The sequence below is a fragment of the Poecilia mexicana genome, unplaced genomic scaffold (genome assembly GCF_051168715.1).
Source record: "Poecilia mexicana isolate PSO_F unplaced genomic scaffold, ASM5116871v1 scaffold_4, whole genome shotgun sequence".
NCBI classification, from domain to species: Eukaryota; Metazoa; Chordata; class Actinopteri; order Cyprinodontiformes; family Poeciliidae; genus Poecilia; species Poecilia mexicana.
In genome coordinates, this window is record NW_028263373.1 from 25,317,784 (window position 1) to 25,327,509 (window position 9,726).

A 9,726-nucleotide genomic window follows, 5' to 3' on the forward strand; every position below is an offset into this window, starting at 1 on the left:
CCAAACTAACTGTAGTTTAGAAATCATATATAAACCTGATCCATTAGTAATTTTGCAGTTGTGGTGATTAGTTTATCACATTAATGATGAGACTTAACTCAGCTACTTTCAAGAGCTTAAAGGGGCAAAACAAACCAGCACTGAAGGCTTTGAATCAGTTATGTTTTATCATATTGACACCAATACCAGATGCAGTTGCTGCCACTGATGGTTATTGTTAATCTTTCAGATGCAAGATGGCTTTTGAACTGTAATAAATGGAAAACTGACCAAGATGTTTGATGTGCATTGATGTTGTGAACGACATCTCGTGACAAAATGTAGCGACTCTTATTGGCTTTCACAACTGTTCACTATCTGATGTGTTTTTATGTTTTCATGAAAACACTTTCAGCTGCCATGTTGCACAAATATACTTCAATCTGGAGAGACTCATACGGAGAAAGAAAGAGATTAAAAGAGTTTAATGACAAAATTAACATGAAAATAAACACAAAGTCCTTTGGCGTTCAGGCCCCGGCCGGGGACGTCGAGCTGGACTTCAATAAGCTCGATGAACATTCCTGATGCAGCACAGGAATGTAGACCCTCCAGGGCCTGTACTGGTGGCGGCGGTCGGAGGAGGAGGAGGAGGAGGATGAGGCCTGAGAGCTGAGAGCTGGGAACAGGAGGTGGAGATGGGGTGGAGGTGGGTTGATCACTGCTGGTGAGCAGAGGAGGCCATGGGTGAAGGTCCTTTTAAACTGAAGCTCCAACGATGATTGGCTGGAGTGAGGCTTGGACCGGCACTGATAGGTCCAGGTTGCAGAGAGGCGGGCGCTGATTTAAGAGGCAGGTGCGACTAGAAAGTCTTCCAGACTGAACTTTTGTCAAGACTCCATTATACAAATAAAACTGATTGATTGATTGATTGATTGACTGATTGATTGATTGAAGGTGTGTGGCCTTTAATTCATGATGATGTCTGCTTTTCATTCCTGTTGTTTTTTAATGCACCTCTATCCTTCAATCTTGAATGGAACAGCAAAAATGACCTAAAATATTCTATTTTCCTTCACTTTTGTTTTGTGATTTATGTGTTAAATTGTAGATGTATGTTTCCAATGATTGAGTCATTTTGTGGGAGCCTCTTGATTAAACTTTGTAAACAGCATTAAATGTTTTTTCTTCGTTGCCAATCTGTTACTACTGCATTTCTAAGTGTTGTTTTTTTTGTTTGTTTTTGGGTGGAGAACTGACTTCATGCTTTAATTTGAAGTCAGTATTTTTACCTACACCAATAAAAGTTTAGTGTTCTGCCAGCTCCGGACACCGCTGATGTCCTAATTTGTGATTTATGTAATTAATCCCAGTCATTACATGACAGGTTGCACAAGTTAAAGAAAAGTAAGAAGTTAACAGCAGGAGAGGGATTTTAACTTGTTGGCAGAATCATCTCAGCTCCAGGAAGAAATCGCAGCCAAAAGGAAAACCAGACCAGGTGCAGCTAACAGCTGAATTTACAGAAAATAATGCAAATTAGAAAGTAGGAGAAGAAGTGAGGAAAAGTAGTCAGGACGATGCAGTGACTGCATGGTTTGATAATTATGTGAACAAATGTACTTTTTTTGTAAATAGTTAAGAGATAGCATGCATTGCAAACTGGCCTTATGAGTTTAATTCAGTTGAAGTTCAGTTTGTTGTTCAAAATGGTTACATTTTTTATTTTTAGAAAACCCAGCAATTACATCCACTCTCTGTTTTCCAGCATGCTAACACTAAGCAACCAGGCGGCAACAGAGAAGAGGAAAAACTCCCCTTCAACAAGAAGAAACCTCCAGCAGAATCAGAACCAGAACCGGGCCCAGTCCCAGTGGCCATCTGTCACGGCAGACTGGAGGTTTGAGAAAACAGTGTCATAAGCGGTGGTTTGTGGTGAGGATGTGGACGCAGGCAGACCCAGGATGTATGTGAAAATGATGAACTTAATGATAATCAAAGGCACAGAACAACAGAGAACTGAACGGGGAAAACAGGCATCACACGACAAGGATCCAACGAAAGACAAGGATAACAGGTGGGTTTAAATACACACGGGGTAATCAAGGGGATGAGACACACCTGGGAAACAATCAACGGGGAGGACAGGACAGAGACTCACAGGAAAACAGGACTGAACACAGGAAATATCAAAAATAAACACACAGAAACACAGATCGTGACAAACAGAGCAGAGATACAAAAAACAGAAGCACTCATTCAGAATTTTTTAAGTTAAAGAAAAGTAGAAAGTTAGTTTTTAACTATTAAAGCTGCTTGATACAAAAATATGTTGCCATGCTTGCTTACAAAACATGGAAACGTTAGAACTAAACTCCCCACCAGAGGCGCAAAAAGTGGGTATGCAGCGTATGCAACGCATAGGGGCTCAGCACCAGAGGGGGCGCCAAAACCCCGTCTGGAGGGGGCGACGTGCCGATTATGTTTTCCCATACAGTTCAGCTCGCCTCACGCTCCTTCACCTCTTGCACACAACGAGGTAAATGTAGCGAGTTTTACACTTCACGTAGCGTCGCCTCGGAGGGGGGGTGTTGAGCGTCGGTCCTTAACCCTGAAGTTCCTTCCCTCGGGGGTGGGGGGGCCGGGGGCTCCGATTTATGTTTTCGCCTCCACCTGAATAATGTGCAGTTGCGCCACTGCTCCCCACTAAACTACATTAAAATAGACTGTTTGATCAATGGTGGAAGCTTTTTAGTCACTTTGTGCTGTTTTTTCTTTCTGTTTTTTTGTTTTTTGTTTTGGTTTTCTGTTTCTAAAACAGAAGTTTCACTGCAACAGACACGGGTCACATTACACTTGTGTTTGTCTGCAAGTTGATGCAGCACATTACTAGGAAGGCCCAGCCCCTATCAAACCGATTCACTCTCAATTACAGACACCCAGCTGTGTTGCAACATGTTCAAATCAGACTCAGAAGCTGTTCCTCCTCATGTCTGTCAAATTTAGTTTTGTTTCCAAAGCTTATTGTTTCCATAGCTTGGAAGGAGTTTATGGGAAATCACCCCGTCTTCGGCTGACCTTGTTCTTTCACTTCTTTTCCACTTGCAGACTTTTATCTGACTCTGAACAAATTCTGTTTCAAATCTGGACTCAAACACGTCTCACAGAATATATTTCATGCAGACCATAATGGTTTTGTAAAGCTATATGCCGACAGCAATTTGTTTACACCAGTAGTGATGAAGAGTCTCTGAGGTCAAGATGCCACTCAGTCATGGAGCTTTTCCAAACCATGTTCTGCAGACTTTATGGTTGGTTTCAGGGGTGCTAGCAAAGATCCTCAATCACTCTCCATCGAGTAGAACTGTCTGATGAAACTGAAAAATAATGAGAAGACTTTCTTCTCTTTCGTCCTTCCACCTGTTTTAAATAGAGGCAACTGGATTCTTCACCACTAATGTTGGTTCTTTTTTAGTCACACAATGTTGTTGAAAAGAGCACATTGAGTTTATCATGTTTAGCATGACTTCATAGCAATCCCTCCTCCAGAATAAAGATGTGGCAACAAAGTATGTTTTAAGTGACATGTTATTCAAACTTTATAGTAGCTTTGTAAAACCAACCTAGCGCCTGTTTTGAAGCAGAGAAGCAAAACTCAATATCAGTCACTTAACATCTTTATCGTTGCACAAGTTACAACATATTCACAAAACTATTATTTACCACGTTTAACTGAAAGTCTGACATTTATGTTTAAGTCTGAAGAGTTTTTAGCTTTTACTTTAAAAGTGGAGAGTAGTAGGAAAAAGTAGCAGAGTGAGGAAATGTGCTCAGTCTAAAAAAAGTGTTAGAATCAAATTCAAAAATACTGTATTAATCCTAAAGGGGAATTGAGTGTTAATTCATTTACATCAAGGAGTTATTGAGAATATTGGTGGCTGATGGCTTATGTGGCAGATAAGGAGAGTTAAATGAGATGTAAACTAAAATGTAAAAATTATTTAACTGATTTATTAACTTTCTAATTTAAAAAAACTGTTGATTTCAACATTTTTTCCAATGTTTCACTGAGAACTATAGCTCCTATAATGAACTCAGCAGATGCACACTTCCACCAGGTTTTTGCTAATTGCTGCTGGCTAGTCTGAAGGAGCTTATTGGTGGAGTCAGAGGGGGGAGCTGCTCTGTGAGGCTGAAGTTTGGAAGCTTAGAAACTGCGGCTCTAAGGAGTTTCTAAGGCATCTCGGAGGCAGGGCTCGGTCCACCCAGGCATTTAATTCAACCGAATTGTTGCCAGAGGAGAGTCAACAATTTCTAAAACATGCATAAACGAATCAAAACAACACTACAGATATGTTTTGGATGAGGGAATAACATGACACAATGTTTCCCACTACATGCAAATAATAGTCAGGTTGAGAACTGCTGTGCTACAGTCAGACTGTCACAGGAGATCCTCCCCATCCACAGTCATCACCATCTACAAGAACGCTTTCAAACCTGGACTAATATGAGTTGCAATATTTAATTTCCCTTTGGGATCAGTAAAGTATATTTGAATTTGAATCAAATACCATTTTTCTTTAACTTGTTACTGGTATCTGAATTTCCTCACAGAGGGACAATAAATAATATTTCTATTCTAAATAATTCATCTCTCATAAGATTTTCTCTTTGATATCATAATTCATTTCTTCAGATTATCATCCTTATCTACATGCCAGGAAAGACTTTGTATGTGGCTTAATAACACTAATACAATGTAAGATAGTTTGTTAGTCATGTTGCTTTTTTAATGTCCTAACAGTTGGAAGTGAAAACATGTATTGCTTCCACAGGACAGTGAGGCTGACTGACAGCACTGTGAGCTACATTTGGATCCAAGTTCAGCCTGTTTTTCTGCGTTGAGTAACAAAACCAGACCGAACGACGTTTTCCTCAAAGGTTCTCCACCGCCCTCATCCTCTTTCACTGTAATCACTGGTGTCAAGTTACTAATGCACACCTCGGACATAATGTTCTATTTTCTTTGTATGCTTGTGTTGTGATTTTGCATGATAAACATATTGTTCTTGAAGGGGGAAAAAAAGAGAAAAGAAAATCCTCCCTAGTTCAGAAAAAAAAAAAAACGTTCACAGCTCACCAAAGAATTCTTATAAAATGTTACCCTCCGATATCAGAGTAACTTTTTACCCTGATTAACATTTTTTTTTCTACTTTTTAAGTTTTCCTGATTATCACTAAACAGTCGATGAAGAACATACGGGCTTGATAAGGTTTCCAGTAAACTAAGCAAAGTTTCTTGTTTTGGAGTCAGCTTGTTTACTTGCTGTCTGGACTCCCTGCTCTTCGCTGCACATTTTCTCCTCCCCCTCTGTGTAAAAGCCCCTCTACCACTTACAATGCCCTATTTCGAGACCCTCAGGAACCATAACGTCAGCACTGCCACCCCCTACCCCCACTTCAGTGTTAAAGAAAGTGGAAATTTACAAAGGTCACGCAAGCATTGAAGGGGGTTACAGAAACAAGAGAGCCACACGTTGTATGGGGAAAATTCCTGCTTTAGTTATAATCATAAAAATAAAGTTTGTACCATCTGGCAAAGCCTTAAAACTGGTTTGACCAGGTTTATGGTCGTGACACCAGGAGATTCACTAACTGCTGACAGTAAATTTAGCTTGGAAGGAATTTATGGGAAATCACCCCGTCTTCGGCTGACCTTGTTCTTTCACTTCTTTTCCACTTGCAGACTTTTATCTGACTCTGAACAAATTCTGTTTCAAATCTGGACTCAAACACGTCTCACAGAATATATTTCATGCAGACCATAATGGTTTTGTAAAGCTATATGCCGACAGCAATTTGTTTACACCAGTAGTGATGAAGAGTCTCTGAGGTCAAGATGCCACTCAGTCATGTAGCTTTTCCAAACCATGTTCTGCAGACTTTATGGTTGGTTTCAGGGGTGCTAGCAAAGATCCTCAATCACTCTCCATCGAGTAGAACTGTCTGATGAAACTGAAAAATAATGAGAAGACTTTCTTCTCTTTCGTCCTTCCACCTGTTTTAAATAGAGGCAACTGGATTCTTCACCACTAATGTTGGTTCTTTTTTAGTCACACAATGTTGTTGAAAAGACACATTGAGTTTATCATGTTTAGCATGACTTCATAGCAATCCCTCCCCCAGAATAAAGATGTGGCAACAGTAGAAAGGAACTTCTACTCAAAGCTGGGTAGAGAAGCCAAACTATGTACTGAAGAATCAAATGCACTATAGAAGACGACAGAGCAGAGACAGGAAAAAAAGCAAAAGCCCAGGTCCAGAAGTCCTTTTAAAACAGTAAACAGGGTCAATGGCAGAAGAGGCTCTTCTAGTGACTTCACCTAACAGAGACGTTGAGCTAAATAGTCAAGCTTGTGAGCAAGAGGTAAAATAAATGGAATGAACAAACAGAATGTATTTAATTTAAACTTAAAGAAAGGATAAAAGTAATATCCTCTGTAGAAGCCTAACATCAAAATGTTATGGGGCCTGAATTGTGGAATTTCAAATATGAGAAAGTGCAACATCATTAAATCAGATTTCTACTGATCAAAGTGTTCTAGAGGTGCAGCTTTACACTGAAGTTCCCTGTGAAGGAGCATTGACAGAGAACGGGTGTCGGTCGCTGCTCTCTCAACCTTTCTGTTCTGTCACCCTTTCAGCTGAAGCATAACTGTTCATTCATATCTACAACTTGTAGAGTAAAGTTCTTCATTCAGGAAACAAGGAAGAGCACTTTTGGTAAGTTTTGCTGCACAAAATTTATTGGAACTATGAGGAGAACATGTTCTGATCAAAAGTAGCAACCAGAGCCTGTGACTGTAAACAGGAAACAAGCTAGCATTAGCCTACCATTTCTGCAAACTCCTCCATCAACAGACATCATTAGCAAAGCATGATGTGTTTTTGCTGCGGTCTTCATTTTGAAATAAATGCTAAAGCTAAGTATGTTTTAAGTGACATGTTATTCAAGCTTTATAGTAGCTTTGTAAAACCAACCTAGCGCCTGTTTTGAAGCAGAGAAGCAAAACTCAATATCAGTCACTTAACATCTTTATTGTTGCACAAGTTACAACATATTCACAAAACTATTATTTACCACGTTTAACTGAAAGTCTGACATTTATGTTTAAGTCTGAAGAGTTTTTAGCTTTTACTTTAAAAGTGGAGAGTAGTAGGAAAAAGTAGCAGAGTGAGGAAAAGTGCTCAGTCTAAAAAAAGTGTTAGAATCAAATTCAAAAATACTGTATTAATCCTAAAGGGGAATTGAGTGTTAATTCATTTACGTCAAAGAGTTATTGAGAATATTGGTGGCTGATGGCAGGAAAGGTCTCTTGTAGCAGTCTGTATTACGGCAAATCTGAAGAAACCTCTGACAGAAGATGCTCTGTTTTCTCAAGACAGTCTCATGAAGAAGGTGGTCAGCGTTGTCTGTAACTTTCTTGATTTTATGAAGAAATAAATTTAAGCCTAGAGTTAAAGACAAACATTCTATCTGCAATCCTGTTCTCTGTTTCAACATGTGGAACAATTAAATGTCTACGTGATGGAGTTTGATTAGAAAGAATTTTATAGGCACACAGCTGACAGGTTTGGGAGAAAACTTATATAATTCCACGAAAATAATCCTGACTCATGACGGATTAAACAACATAGATATTTATTTGTAAAAAAACAAAAAACAAGTAATGAACAGTTTTCCTTCGACTTCAGAGTAACGCACTACCTTGTTTTGATCTTGTATGGAAAATTTTCATAAAATCTGTTGAAGATTGTGTCAGTTAAGTGACAAAAGTTATGGATACTTTTGGAAGGTACGGTGTTATGTTGTGAAACTCACCTGTCAGCTGCAGTAAATCTTAAGAGGCCTGGAAAAGTTTCATGTGGTTGAATGGAGGTTACGTTCAAGAGTACAGCAAATAAAGTTAACAAAGCAATCCCCGTGGCAACAAGAAAAAACTGTTACGCCTCTGGAGATTCTAATGACGCCCATATGAAATGCTTTCACCTTTACATATTGTTAAATCAAATTGTCAGGTGGCAAACCAAGCTGAAAATAAAGCTGAAAAAGATTTGATCAAGTTTAGATCTTGCTGCTGTCATACAGAAACAAACCTGGTGAAAGAAGAGACACTGCAGTGCCAGCTCTGAACACACAACTGGGTTTATTTTGAATGACAAAGAGAAGAAAAAGGCTTTGAACATTGTCAATTTTTACTAAACCACATTAGAAACTTATTTTTGTGCAATACACACTAAAGTCTTTCTGCTAAAGATGTAACAACTTCCACAAACCTGGCCAACATAGCAGCCTTTAATGCCAATGAAAAACTAATTTGATTCTGTTTCAAATATTAAAACTCTGCTTCAGAATAAAACAAAAGTCATGTTAGAAAGTTTTTTTGGCATATGTCACAGCGTGGTTAGATGCCTTTAGGGGTATAAGTTGAGCAAGCAGGCGAAAGCAAAGCGAATACAAGGGCTTTCTGGAGAAAAAGGAGCGGAAGCCCGTGGAAAATTCCCTGATCCGGTATGTTCTCAATTAAAGCCGTCTACTCCTCTGTGAAATCGAAGAAACCGAGGAGTGACTCAGCGTTTCTCTGTTTAAGCTGGTCACCAGTGATGAAAAGAAATACTCATTCACATCCAACTTTAGGAGTTCTGGGAGTTTTACTTTAATCATAGTGACTGGATAGAAATAGACTTTGGATTTTTTTCTTTTATCTTGTTTCTCTTCTCTGCTATAAATGAAAAAGATTCCTTACTGATATCCTGGGAGAAATCTCATGAAATCTTTAATATCCCAACAGGGACTTCCTGGGTCATGTTCCTTAAGCCAGTTGTTGTTTCAGCTTCGGCACCTAGGTTCAACGTTTAACGTCATTCTGAGGCTCTTAAGTAACATCCAGCTTTGTTGTGGCAGCTTCCAGTTGAGTCACCGAAGAGAAAACTCCCTCTCCGACTGTGTTTACCTCTCTTCTGCCATGAAGCATTATTCACTTCTTTTGATGGGGAGGCCGAACACAAGAAAAGTTTGAATTTCAATCAAGACTTTTATTGAGGTCAAAGTTCAGGTCAGAATCCACATCATGGAAATCTTTAATCTTTCCCAAACCAATATAAGCGTTCCTGTTATTTGTGACTGATTCATCAAACGTTCCAAACACAGCTGCAGAGGAACATTGTTTAATATTTCTAGTAAATGATCTGAGAACATCTACTAGCACAGTTGAAGATCATTTAGCTACACCAGTGGCCTTTGTCCTTCAACAGACCTGGGTCAAATATTTAGGTTATTAGGAGGATACTAAGAAGGCAAGTCAGACATGTTGTTCCAGTGTGTTGGATGAGAGACACTTCATCCAACAGACCAAATCAGACCAAATTTCGATTTCACAAATCAGACCAAATTTTACATCTGATAGTAGTAGCAAATTAATTCTGTCAGAAAAAATGAGAGAAAGATTATTTTAGAGAATTTATCAAACTTTCTTTCCGCTCATGAGTTTACATACATTTTCTCACCATTTGATAGGATAACTTTTTAAACTTCTGGGTTTCTTTCCACAATGTTTTTGCCTTGGTTTGCTGAAATTCTGGCTCATTCCTCTTGACAGAACTGCAGTAATCGCTCACACAGAGCCGTTCAACCACTAATTTTCTCTGCTGTTGTTCTTAAGCCACTTTATAAGTATTTTGGCA